The sequence below is a fragment of the Octopus sinensis genome, linkage group LG1, assembly GCF_006345805.1.
Source record: "Octopus sinensis linkage group LG1, ASM634580v1, whole genome shotgun sequence".
In the NCBI taxonomy this organism is placed as follows: Eukaryota; Metazoa; Mollusca; class Cephalopoda; order Octopoda; family Octopodidae; genus Octopus; species Octopus sinensis.
In genome coordinates, this window is record NC_042997.1 from 5,890,533 (window position 1) to 5,905,532 (window position 15,000).

Genomic DNA, 15,000 nt, shown 5'->3' on the forward strand with positions numbered 1-15,000 from the left:
CGTACAACCATCCTGTTCTGTCTTCTTTGTTCGAGCCCTAATTCTACGCAAATATTGTGAGTGCTACCAATATACGAAATTCTCAGTCTTATTATTAAAGGCATGAAACAGAATAATAGAATAATTTTTTGGCCGACAACTGATGAAGAATTACGGTCCTTCTGAGGCTTTCCTACGTGAATGTTTTGTAGAACTTTATATATTTTTCATCTATTGAGTAAATGAACGCCATGCATTCCGACTCTTGTTAACAGTATACACATGCGCGCGCGCACACATATATTATATTTAAAAAATGCAAGCAAGAAAAATTCTTAAGATTATAAACCTGGAAAAGTAAAGAACAAGAAAATTTTGACGTAAACTATATCAGCTGAGGATAAAATTTCAAATACAATATTTAGATTTAGAAAATATTAGCATTTATCAAAATTAAAAATTTTATTACAAGCTATTACTTCTATTTGTTATTACTTCTATTAAAAATTTAAAATATGACTCAATTAAAATACTCTTATGCACTTTAAAAAATCTTTTTTTTTTAAATTAATGATTAGAAATTGGAAGATAGGTTATAAAAATGATACTAGTACTCTTTTACTCTTTTGCTTGTTTCAGTCATTTGACTGCGGCCATGCTGGAGCACCGCCTTTAGGGTGAAAGAGTACAGCAGGTTTCGCCACCATCCCCTGCCGGAGCCTTGTGGAGCTTTAGGTATTTTCGCTCAATAAACACTCACAACACCCAGTCTGGGAATCGAACCCGCAATCCAATGACCGAAAGTTCGCTGTCCTAACCACTGGGCCATTGCGCCTCCAAAGTACATAATTTGTTAGTACAATAAACAGAAGGATACAATTTTTTTCATACTACAATAAAATCTACCAATAACAAAACTTCAAAGTAAAATTTGCTTGAGTTATTAACAAAGTTATTGCCAAGTCTTCTCATTTTTAGTCTTGACCCAATACCTATTTTTACATAATGAATCTGCCTCCGGTATATGTTTATCCACTTTACACAAAAATATAGCTATATTGGTATTTCTGGCTCTCGTTTAATAAGTATTCTAGTGTGTTAATATTCTAACAAAATGATGGTACGTTTTTAAAATTAAAATGTTACTTTGTAAATTAAAATCAAATGTTTATTTTTTAATATTCGAATCTTACCTGTAGCTACAATATTTTAAGTAAAAATTGTCTTGTTCTGTACTGTATCCGGTGTAGTAACTTGTCCTGAACTTTTCCGAGTGTAATAACTTGCGCTATATATTTCCATGTTTATAAGCTTAAAAATATTAGTTCTCTTGCTAAGTTATGCTATTATTCTGATTAATAATGTGTCGATTATTACACGCATGAAGAGATATGAATTGTATTTCTGTATGCGTGAATTTATGACTGTGCAGCAAATTGATTTGCGTGAATTATTCGACAATGCTTTTTGACATTTTCTAAGTAAAAATTTCAAAAGATTATTGAAAGTGTTTCCTTCTGTTCGAAAAATCCCCTGTTTTTTTTGCATTTATAAATTAAAATTAATTGTAAGTGCATTTCTTACATTCCATATTTCCTTTATCTGTATCTGTGGAATTATCCCTTAGAGTTTCTTGATAATTTTATGCTAATATTAGACAACGATTCGTGCTTTGTATATTTGTTTTGCAATATTTTGCTTTTACTAAACTCTCATTTCTATAATGATTCCTCTTAATATGGAAAGACATTTTGCGAGATTTCGTAAATTAAATCATACCCAAAGCAACTCAATTTTCTTAATTTTAAATTTTCAAACAATTTACGAGGTATTGAAGGGAAAATCGGCTCACAGCCTAAAACGGTTTTTTCTGCGGATTAATATAGGATGGAGATCTTGATAATGAAATCCTTGGGAGAGAAATAATTTGTTTAAAACTGAGAATCATAATTATTTCGCGTAACGCATGCATAGAAAGGAATATACTTTTATAAATTCCCGGTTTGATGTTAAACTACATTTCATACAAACTGTATTCTCGCACTTATACAAGTACTTAAAATATGTTCTATATATGAAGCAAATATACTGGATGGTTCCTATGCCTTTGTATTTTGAAACGTTGCTATTCCTAGAAAGGAAATAAAGTTTCTGCATGAAAGGCCTTATTTATTATTTTCTCGACCACTACACATAGCGAAAATATATTATTCTTAATCCCATATCTCTAATAACCACATTATTAACTCGTTAGTTGTGTTTCATTCACTGTCGTAGAATTTTAAACGCTACGTGCTGGAATTAGATTCAGGGATTAACTTCGAAAGAAAGACATATTCAAGCAAATTTGACACATGAAAACACTGATAACAGTCCAGTGAATTTTTTAAAGCATATTTGCCACACTACCTCACAACGAAGATCTTCTCAGCAGCAGCAGTTATTTGTTTTTATAGATTTTAGCTGCCAAATTCATGTGCATGATAATAATGATTTCGTTCTTTGTTTCATAGAATGAAATATATTTGTAATATTTTTCCAGAATGAAATACATACGAAGAAAAATCACTACATTTTCATGAGATAAATATGTTATGTAAACGTCATTGGCGGGAAAGTGAATATACTTGAATACAAATAAATTCCTTGAATAAATTGTAGTATATAAATAATGAGAAACTCGTTACCTTTGCTTGAGTCAGCAATTTTCTTTGATTGTATGACGGATCTGAAAGAATAAAATGAATTTAAGTAAAATTTTTCATCAGATATAAAAAAAATACATATATTGTATGCAATAACAATTGTAAGCACCGTTTTTAAGACGATGATCAATAGGCTAATTCTAAATAACTTGGATGCCTCGAAGGATTTACTGCTATAACATATTATAAAGAAAGACACAAGAAGTGTTTTAAATATATCATGTCCTGGCTGATGGTGAAATCTTACCAGTCGATTAAATCTACTTAAATCTTACAAATTGATTAAATCGGTCCATATAACTATGCATACTGTGGTCCTAATATTGAAGACTATAATTTACCTCCACCTATTTACCGATTCCTGAGAATTACAGGTCGCTGAATGTGAATCGTTTAACAATTCTGCACACAAACATTAGATATGTGTCTAGTGGTGAATTATTTTGTTTCACTATCTCTATATCAAACACATACCTACAATAGTACACAATATAAGACGGAGTATTTTAATATTTTTCTGCAATCTGAATGTTGTTAAAAATACACTAAATTTCAAAGTATTAGAATTTACAGTAAAACTACAGCCACAAATACACACACACACACACAAATACACACACATATATTATGTGTTTATATATAATATATATATATATATTACGTATGTGCGTATATATATATATATATATATATATATATATATGTATTTATATGTATGTATATATATTATATATATATTATATATGTATATCTATAACTATTTATATACATTTTAAATATGCATATGGACACATTACACGCGCACACCGTCACAGAAGAAAATAATCTCATAGAAAGCTAGCATGAATATTTAAACTTCAAAAAGATGTGCATGAAGAATACGAAAATATTACGAAAAGATACATGAAAATACCAAAATATTGAAGGGAATACTTGAAATATCCCTAGGGTACTATTGGATATTTAGACACATCTCATGTTTTGTTTGAAAAACGAACGTAGAATCTACAATGTAGTGTTTTGCTTTTGTTACTTGAACGAGTAAATGCCATTCGTGGAGGTTATGGTGAATGGTCATATTTAATATATAAAATGAATATCATAAATATCGTGAAAAATTATGACAAGAAAATGTCCTTTATAATATGCCACGCAGATGAATAAACGCTTCAGAAAGAATAAAAGGTTACGGCAATATAACAAAGTATGGAATAGACAGGAAATATGTTTGAGAAAAATGTGAAGACCTCAGCATTAAGTTCCGAAAGGATGAAGTCTTCGTTCATATTTTGTGATAATTGCGCATCTACATATCGAAGAGTGCATAAGAATATTTGGATGAAGAAATAATTGCACGCTTATTTGGGCGAAGACATAAGTAAACACACGTACGCTCACACTTACACGCAAGCATACGCATATACACATACATACACACACGCACACGCACATTACGTATAAGAAAGCGAGGAATAAATTTAACACATCTTTATAATTTGTTAGAATTGTGTTTGGCACCACCGTGAAAACTCAATATGTGCTGTGAATACGTATTCACGCGTTCTGTCACAAACGTTCTTGGAATATTTACAGAGACATGCATTTCATGCATACATAAATATACAAATTCAGTCTCAGAATAATAGGTTGGAACACTTATGCCTACACAGGAAGAGGATGGAACGTTTAAAGGCATAACGTCGTATATTGTGACATCGAAAAATAATCATCATGAAACATGTAATTGCCATGACTTTATAGAGAAATCTACCGCTGAGTAAAATATATTCTTTTATTCATTTATATGCTTCAGTCTAATGACTGTAGCCATGCTGGAGCACAACATTCATGCACATAAATAATTACTTCACTCAAAATACATTTGCTTATATTATAATTCAATGTTATGTAAGCACATTTATACAAACATAAATTTATACATACATACATACATACATATATAGATATATATATATATACATATATACATACATATATATATATATATATCTATATGAATATATATATATATACATATATACATACATACATATATATAAATATATTTATATATATTGCAATTCTCACCGAGAATGAGAATTACAAATTCCTCTGAGATGCAATGATTCAGTGCGATCACCTTACCAAACTTCAGGAACCGGACACGGTTGTAGGGAGAAAAAATACAGAGCATGCATGATAATCAACATAGAAAGCTCCGGTGACAACAGGATCAACGTGAAAGAGGAAGAAAAATAAACAACTACGATGATTTCAAGTGGGAAATACGAAATTTGTGCTCAATGGGCAGAATAGATGTTTTAGCAGTAGTAATTTTGCACAACTTTCAACTATCAACATGACTGTAAAAGATTGGTATAAGTGTGAAGGTAGAGCACCTTCAAAAATCACCAATGCTCGGAAATGCAAGAATTCTTCACAGGGATCTTCATGCATGACCCGTAAAGAAATCTCACTATGGTCTGCTGGCGGTGGACAGGTGACACTTTCCCTCATACTCAGCAAAATATGCTGTAAGTTTTCATCACATGATGATGAAGATGATGGAGTTCATGATGATGAGGATAATAATAATGATAATAATAATCATAATAATAATAACAAAAATAATAATAACAATAATAACAATAATAATGATAATAATTATAACAATAATAATAATAATAACCAAACTAATAATAATAATAACAACAAAAATAATAATAATGATAATAATAATAATAATAACAAAAAGAAAATAATAAGAAGAAGAAAACGAAGAAGAACAACAACAACAATTATAATAGTAATACTAATAAGAACAATGATGATATTAGTAACATGGAATGAAAAACTACATATTTTCTAGTCTTTGTCTCACACATACACACACATATACATACATAAAATATATAGTGAGAATTTACAAAAAAAATGAGACGAAGACGGTTGTGTAAATTGCAAACAGATGTATTAGTTTAACGCTCGGGAATTGAAAAGGCCATTTACGTGTCAAGCCTACGCTCTTCAACTGAAGGGAAATCCACAGGAAGGGAAAATAGAAAAAGGCTGAGTGGCTCGTGATTTGTTATGGCGAAAGCCAGATAGAGGTTTAACACAGGAAGTCGAGGAAGAAGGGGAGATAATAAAGTAGTAGTGATAATAAAGTAACGGTATGTGGGAGCGTGTATGTGCGCATGGAAGGGACTGGTGATCTTGACATGTGCCTGTGTGTAAGTGTAGTTGTGTGGATGATGGTGTGTGTGCTGGGAAGTGGTCTCTTAGTGACCTCGTTTGAAGGCGGGAAAGGGTCGTTTGGAGTAGATGTGGAAAGTGGAGTGGCGGGACTGGTGTCGCCGGAAGGCTCGGAGAATGGTGCCTAGGAGAGGTATGTTTGTATACTTACATACTTACATTCATACATACATATATATATATATATATATATATATATATATATAATATATTATATATATATATATATATATATATATATATATATATATATATATATATATATGCACACACACACACATATATATATTGTATTAATAAAATAGATGAAATGTGTAATAGATTTTGTTGGGTAGGACACATGTTTCCACCCGTTCTGCATCTCTTCGCGTGCCTTACTAAAACGTCTCAGTAGAGATTTTCTGAGTCGGCTTCCTAACGCTATATGTCCATCAAATTCGCGAATGAGTAAGAACAGAGAAAAATTATTGAAACGCAAAAAATTCAAGTATGAACGTGAAAATTATACATTCTAATTTAGAGAAAATGACTCAATGAGCCTTCGCTGCTATAACTGTTAAAATAAAGAAAAAGAAGTAGAAGTCGAAAGTGAGATAATTCTCAGACGAAATTTTTTTTGTGTTCGTGCTTAGACGTACATTTACGTAGACAGATGTATATACACATATACATACTCGCGCAGACACGCACATCCAAATATATGGTCATATGCATACAACTAGATACGTATTTACGTACGTATGCATGCATTATATTTATCTTCATGTGCACATACATGCTTATATATGTGAGATGAGAATTAACGCGACATGTGTATTGGGGCAAATTATTTGACTGGATATCTGGAACTTCAGTAAACTGCGTATTGTAGCTATACTTACATCGATATATGACTCATTGCATTTAAACTGCTTGAAATGCTTTTCAAGTTAAGCATTAAATTATTCATGCAATGAGTAGACGTATAAAATCAAAATTAATTGCTTCACATATAAAACATACACTCGCATGTCCCTATAAATGCAAATATTGTAGCGAATCCACACGCACATATCTTTACATTGATATATGTATATAGTGGATGTCCAGAAATTGCCTTCACAATTTGAAAAATTAAGAAAAAGGAAATGGAAAATAAGGTTAACTTAGCAGAGTTTATTGGCAAACAAAGGAAGTGTTATTAGAAAGACTAGAGCAGTTCCACGTGGGATGCCTCGGTTTCACACGAAATATCTAGTTGGTAAATTGTGGATTATAAAGACAATTTATTTACACCCTCTACATGTGTATTCTCTTATTCTTTTAATTGTTTCCCTCATCTGTTTGTGGCCTTGCTGGAGCACCGCTTTGAAGGCTTTAGTCAAGCAAATGGACAGCAGGACTTAATTTTTTAAAACCTATTACTAATTCTATCGGTTAATTGTGCATAACTGCGAAGGTTGGTGTAAACACACCAACATTAGTGTAAAGAAGTGATGGAGAAGCAAACAGATTCACAGAAAGATACACGAACGCACGCACGCACACACACACACACACACACACACACACACACACACACACACAACACACACACACACATGACAATCCTCTTTCAGTTTTCGTCTACCAAATATACTCATAATTTCTGAGCTTTGTTATGTATGTTTTCGGATATCACGTATACATATATATGTATATATTAGCTCCTTTATCTTGCTAGAATTTCAGCATCTCCATTTATTATATTGAGAGTAGATTACTTGAGTAGGTAGTTATACTACCTTTAAACAAGTACTAATACAAATTTTCCTTGCTTGTGCTGAGTCTTATGAGGTGGAGCGCATAGTTTTGTTATTGGTAAGTCTCAAATATTTGAATTACCCTCGCAATCATTTGAAGCTATTTCGCAAGTCTAACCCGCAATCTTATCAAATGTATCGGGATGGATATCATCTTGTACACCCACCTCTTCTTCAATAGCAATACAATTAGTACAGTTGTTGTTCAACATCTTCAGCAAGCTATTACCTGCAATTAAAGTTAATTGGATATAATCTGTCAGAAACTAAACTGTAGCAGAATACAGAGAATAAGAAAATGGGATTTCTTTAGGTCAGGTAAAATATGAGTTTAGGACAGTGCCATGTGGAAGACCAGAACATTATAGAGGGACATATTTGTTGAAACATGTAGCAGTCCAAGAACTGTTATCTGGGTTACTTAATAAACAACACGAGTATGTATTGAGTTCTATATTTCTTTTTCGATTATACATTCAAACGTTCTAAATAAAACAAACTTTTTGATATCAACATCGACCCATATACATAGTCGCACACACATATACGCGTACAGCGCACACATTTATACACACACACACATCTTTAGCTATCTATCAATGTTTCTCTGTGTGTGTATGTCTGTTGTGTGTGTGTGTGTGTGTGTGCGTGTGTGTGCGCGCGTGTGTGTGTAAATATATCGGTATATTCTAAACACCGTCGTAGATATGGAAGTAATTTCTCATTTGCTAGAAACGTTGCCTAGAAAAGTCTGGCAAATTGTTCAAAGTTCAACTAATTCCGAAGAGAGACGAGTAGTTTCTTTGATATTAGTCATGTTATAGAGCTGCATTAACCATGAAATGATACCAGTTATTGTGGAACCTCGAATTCAAAGAGTGTATAAATACTTTAACTCTGCTACTGATAGAAGCGAAGTCATATTATTGCATGTCTTGTTTGTTCATACGACCGTTTAGTGGACCATTGTGCATTGCACTGTTTACTGTCTATACATTACCATGCCATCGATATTGGGTACGTCACTGTTTATAGAAGCTAAGCATGTTTGTTTGTATGCCTCAAAGTTTTATGAGCATGACGCCTCGATAGATTGAGGCGGGGGATTATCGAAAGTTATTTCTGGATATCCCCATAATTGGAGTAAATAATTAGCTATATGATTAGAATTAATTGTGCAGTGTATATTCAGATACAGTCGTAATGTCAGTGGTGATGATACTTTGAGGTAGCTCTGATAACATAACGAGTAACAAACGAAGCATGTTAACACAAAATACATTCTCGAAAATTGTAAACATTCACATAAATACTATAACTTGCAGTTAAATCCTGATATTTAGAGCTTGCACCATATAACAACACTTATTCCTTACTACATGTTCCAAACTTCAGTTATATAGAACTTAAGAAATGGGTACGGCGTGGGTAAAGACTTCTTTTATTGCATAAACGTTTTGAAAATAACGAAAACAGATACGTTGCTTGCGTTGTTGTATTGAATAAAGTAAATTGATTAGTTAAAAACGATAGACACAAACAAGCAGACGAGAAAGAAGAAAAAAGAATTATGTAAGAAAAGAGAAAACGTCATTTTTCAATTTATAGTAATTCAAATCTTCAACCAGACTTGCTGTACAAAATATTCGAAATACATTTTATTGTTTTGTGCTGTCGTTTCCATACATTATATAGAAATGACTACATACACAGGCAAACATACAAAGCAATGCACAGATATTCAGAAAGACATATATATATATATATATATATATATATATATATATATATATATAATATATATATATATATATATTATATATATATATATATATATATATATATATATATATATATGTATGTATGTATATGTACCTATGTATCTACACATCAATCTACTTATCAATATTCACATTAATCTTAATTGTTTCACCTTACACATACACACATACATAAACACACTGATATAAACACACACAAACACACATCACACACACACACATACACGTCGGATAAACGTTTGCATGTAAGTGTATATATGAATAATATATGCTTATTTACGTATTTCATATGTATTTGTATGTGTATATAATGTATATAATATATATATATATATATATATACATATATTAAACATTTCTGTCCATCTATCTACCTATCTACCTGTCTCTATTTGTTTGTTATTGTATGTGTGTGTGTGTGTGTGTGTGTGTGTGTGTGTGTGTGTATGTGTGTGAGTGTGTGTGTGTGTGTGTGTGTGTGTGTGTGTGGTGTGTGTGTGTGTGTGTGTGTGTAAAAGACAGTCAGTACAACGGTCAGCAAATATTTGAACCTGAGTAGAGCAGAAGATATTTCATCGAACTTTCTGAAAATGTCAGTTGTAAATGAAAGGTCAAAGGTTAAACGTCAAGTATATTTCAAAACTTGAATATTGATGAGTTGATACCTAAGAGAACTTGAGACACAAACGATAAATAAAGAGAAAGTTTGTGACACAGTTAAGAGAGATACAGAGAGAGAGAGAGAGGTCGAAGTGGAGAAGTGGTCAAAGAGATAAGAAGACTGTGGGCGTGTGCGCGTATGTTTGTGTTTATGTGAAAGAAATAAACGCTGAGGGAGACAATGAGGAAATCGAAGACAGAGAAGTCGATAGAGTAAAAAGGAAATAAAGAGAATAATTGAGAGTGAGGGTTAGAAATTGTTGTCGGCTATTATGTTTAGTGAAGGACTCAAAAATATTTCCTCCGGAGAATTCAGGAATTTTGCCTAACAAGTTCAGTAAAGTATACTTCGGCTAGATCAATATAGCTGGCTTATTTTGACGGGTAAATTCTCTATCGGCCAAATCTGGAATTATACTTCCAAAAGAAATGTTTCTTCTTTCAATGACGATATTTGAATAAGCAATACAATGACATTGCGAGATTGACGAAAACAAAGAAAAGGAATAAATATACAAAAAAAAAATACAAACGAAGATAAATATATGGAATAATATAAGCGTTTCACTCTAGAGTTGTCTTGAAATTTTATACTTATATTTCAGCTGGGAGTAGAATATCTGTCTACGTTTATCTTAGTATATATGTGTAGGTGACTATGTATGCTTATCTGTGCGTTTCAGGTTATGTAAGTGTATGCGCGAGTATTTGTATGCATGTAAGTGAGTGTTTATATATGTCTGATTTAATGCAGTTTCTTAGTTTGGTAGAAATTTCCTCTTTAAATTATACATTTCAGAAAAGCTAGGACGATAATAGACAACATAGGAAGAGCAGCCTATACAGATCTAGACAAACCAAGTATATAATACAATACACACACGTATGTATGGGTTCAGGCTCCCGATGAAGAATAAAAAACGTATGCGTATATATAGCCGTGAGTTTGTTTGGTGTGTTTAAATTTACACGGTATCTAAATAGCTGTAGTAGATATGTATCAAAACCATAGTATAATGGTGATGTCTAGTTCTGTCATAACAGTAATGACATACCAAACCACTGCTGCTACTACTACTACTACTACTACTACTACTACTAACAACAACAACAACAACAACAATAATAATAATAATAATATAATAATAATAATAATAATAATAATAATAATAATACTTTCAACTTTTAGCATAAGGCTGTCAATTTCGAGAGATGGGGAAGACTATTACACCAACCTCAGTACTGAGCTGGTACTTATTTTATTGACACTAAAAGGATAAAAGGTAAAGTTGACCTCTACATAATTTGAACTCAGAGCATTAAGACAGTCGTAATACTGCTAAGTATTTTGCACGGCGTGATAAACATTTCTATCAGCTCACCAACTGGTACATCACACGTATTGAGAAGAGCATTGTCGATGTGAGAACTGTTGCTGCTCATGTATTTTAATTTAACTTAAAAAAAAAAAAAAAAATGAACGAACTACTGAGTTTGGTTTAATGGCCTACCAATGTATACTCTGGGTTTCTTTGCCCTAGGAGTCGGGAAGACACTCGGCAAGAAATGGAAGCAAATTTGAAAGAGGAAAACAAAAAAGTAATAATAATAATAATAATAATAATAATAATAATAATAATAATAATAATAATAATATTAATGAAGATAACAATAATAATAAGCAAATGATAATGACGATAATGATGATGATTCCTTTTAGCTACTTACACCCAACACGCGGAGGACAGTATCAAAGGAACAGAGCAATATATAAAAAAAAACAATGAGGTTTACATAGATCAATGGGACATACTACAAATTAATGGATATAGCCCAAGTATATATAAAGATATTTTGAAATAAATAATAAATAAATAAGATCCTGAGTAATGGGGTAGTTCCCTTTAGGGAATTCGGAGTAAACCTCACACAAAATGTCCCATGGGAAGAAACATCTTCTAATTTCTATCTTCTTTCTTAGAATAGCACATTCAGAGTAGATCCATACAGCCCCACCAGTCTCGTCCACCTTTTGATAAACATACTACAAGACATAATCTCGTCCATTCTCTCATCATCTTCAAAGGATATATGAAGAAACTGATAGGAGCTTGGCCAGATAGGTAAGTGCTTGTCTTCGGGTCCTGATAATTATACGTCTTTAACCATTATGAACTAAAAGAAAGATACATACTTGTCTCTCAAATGTAGCCTGACAAATCATCGAGAGTTTCGTTGACGTAATTTGCATTCGACATTCTACTAATCAATGACAAGAAGCGTATTTTCATTCGTAGTGAGCAGATAATGTTAGTGAAGGAGTCAATATCCCTATACAGGTCATGTACATACGAGAATGTGGTAGCACTTCTTCCACATTTCCAATACGAAGGTGGGATATAATGCATTGTTGTACAGATATGTACGAAATGTTGTTGTTGCGATAATTTGTCTTTTGTGATGTCTGCTGTTGATTGCGAGATTAATTAACAGTTTCCACTCCACTAACTGATAATATACTTCTGATTTGAATGCAGGTCGCGAGGTTTGCTTTATGAAAATTTCATCTATTATATACTAGCGCACTCAGTGACATTTCTTTATTAATAGTAACTGCTTATTCTTATCTGTTTTATTCGCAATGCTGCAAATGGTTTGGGAAATTATGCTATACATGACAGAGCTTTGCACTGAATGTGTATGGACACAACCAAACAAAAATTTAGTTTCCGTCATTAGCTTAAATCACGGTAGCAATCGCATTACTTTTAATATTTTATAATTTTAGAAGTGTTTGAGAGTTCATTTGTGTCTCACAGCTTCCTATATCTGGCTTCTATAGCCTGTGAGTGATCATGAGGACTGCTTTCTCACTTAACTAATAGATAAGGACAAAAATAACGAACATGCTCTCAGTCTCCGCTTGCTATACTTTACCTAGAGTGTCAAAAATCTTTGCAACTTTTGTACTGACAAATTGCTTTCATGCATTAAACAACCAACACACACACACACACACACACACACACACACACACACGCACACCCACACACACACACACACACATATATATATATATTTATAAAACAAAGTTCTTTTATTCTACTCGTGTAGAAATATAAGAAAAATAGCAGTTGAAATTGCGCTGAGAATAGTTGAAATTCGTTTTACTAATACATTTAAAGCTTTAACCGGTTTCATATTACACTGAATTTCAAGAAATTCAAATAGAAAGACGTGGCTATTTCTATAGGGACTTCATAGTTGAAATTAGTATATGCATCGAATTCTTCGTTAGAATTTGGTCTTAGCCGTAATAGCTGGGTTTCCATTATGAATTTGCCGAGAACCACATTTTTTCTAAATTTTTATTATTCGGACTCATTTGCGATAAATTTTACTTATAGTTTCTTCGCGGGGATGGTCGGTGTTTAATTGAACCATTTATCATATATGTCCGCTTTACCAATGTTTATAAGAAAGTTCCAAAAGGCAAATTTACGAACTGTGAAGTCCATATACGTTTAATAGTGTTTTCCATTGCAGATGTTTCTCCTTGCAGATTGATGTTATCTTCATGTTCAGAGTTTGAAATTAGTTCCGGCTTCTGGAGTATGACTATCTATAGTTTTACATAACACGTTGAATGTTTGGATAATTGCAGTTTCCTCTGGGTTTTTTCCTTCGTGCGTTTCCTTTTCGTTTTGGTGGTTTTTTCGTGCGGCATTTTCGTGCTTCATATGGTAAGTATGTATCGAAAAAGTTATTTGATTCCACAAAAGCCAAAAGGAAAGACTTAATGGAAGAAAAACGGAAGACGCATGCAGTTGTCGAAGCTCACAACCAATTATATAAAACTATAAAAGCAGTTATACTCCAGAAGCCAGAACAAAATCCAAAAACTGAACAAGAAGATAACATCAGCCAACAACGAGTAACCTCCGCAATCGAAAACACTGTTGAACTTACTTGAAACCAAAACTTCGCAGCCCGTAAATAATGGAACATCATTGAATATAATGGCAAAGAAGAAATATATGAAAAACGGCTCAATTCAAACTCGTGTATTCTCCCCACCCCACCAAATATACAAATAAAATTGATCACTAATGAGTCCGAAGAACAACAAAAAGTTAAAGAAAAGATGGTTCTCGACAAATTTACAATTGAAACCCAGCTATTACGGCTAAGAGAAGATTCTAATTAATTAAATCAAAATATATAATAATCTCAGCCGTGGACTCCCTATTAAAAAAGGGCTGCTGATACATAAGCCATATATATAGGTCTAAATATTAAGACAGGGAAGTTAGTCAAGTCGATATACAAAATTATTAAATTCAATTAATACAAAAATATACATATATTTACCTATAAAAGACCCCTTACACAGAATAGAAATACTATCGGGACCTGAAGGGGTGGAATAAGGGTTTTACGTGTCCAACAGCTGTTTCGGGCAATCTAAGCCTCCAGAAACAGCTGTTTGACTTGTGAAACGTTTATTCAAACCCTTTAATTTCTGATATCATTTCTATTCTGTGTATGTGCGACCTTTTCATAGGTAAATATATGTAAATATTCTTTGCATTAAATTTATTTAATATATTTTGTGTATCGACTTGCTTATCATGCGTGTTCTTACATTTACTCCTATATCTGCTGAAATTCAGATATCTTGAGTACTACCAAGTGTATTCTATACAAAGAATCCTGTCTCTAATCTATATATATATATATATATAAATATATATTATATATATATTATATATATATATATATATATATAAATATATATATATATATATATATATTATATATATATATATTATATATATA

General features: G+C 32.2%; 1 long non-coding RNA gene across 1 annotated transcript in view; it reads right to left on the minus strand.

The window, feature by feature from the left end:
* LOC118766146 overlaps positions 1–2,707 on the minus strand; it is a 167,604-nt gene extending 164,897 nt beyond the window's left edge. Inside the window, exon 1 of the long non-coding RNA XR_005002056.1 lies at positions 2,667–2,707. This is a non-coding gene — a long non-coding RNA (uncharacterized LOC118766146). The remainder of the gene's footprint in view (positions 1–2,666) is intronic.
* Between the last annotated feature and the right edge of the window lie 12,293 nt (positions 2,708–15,000).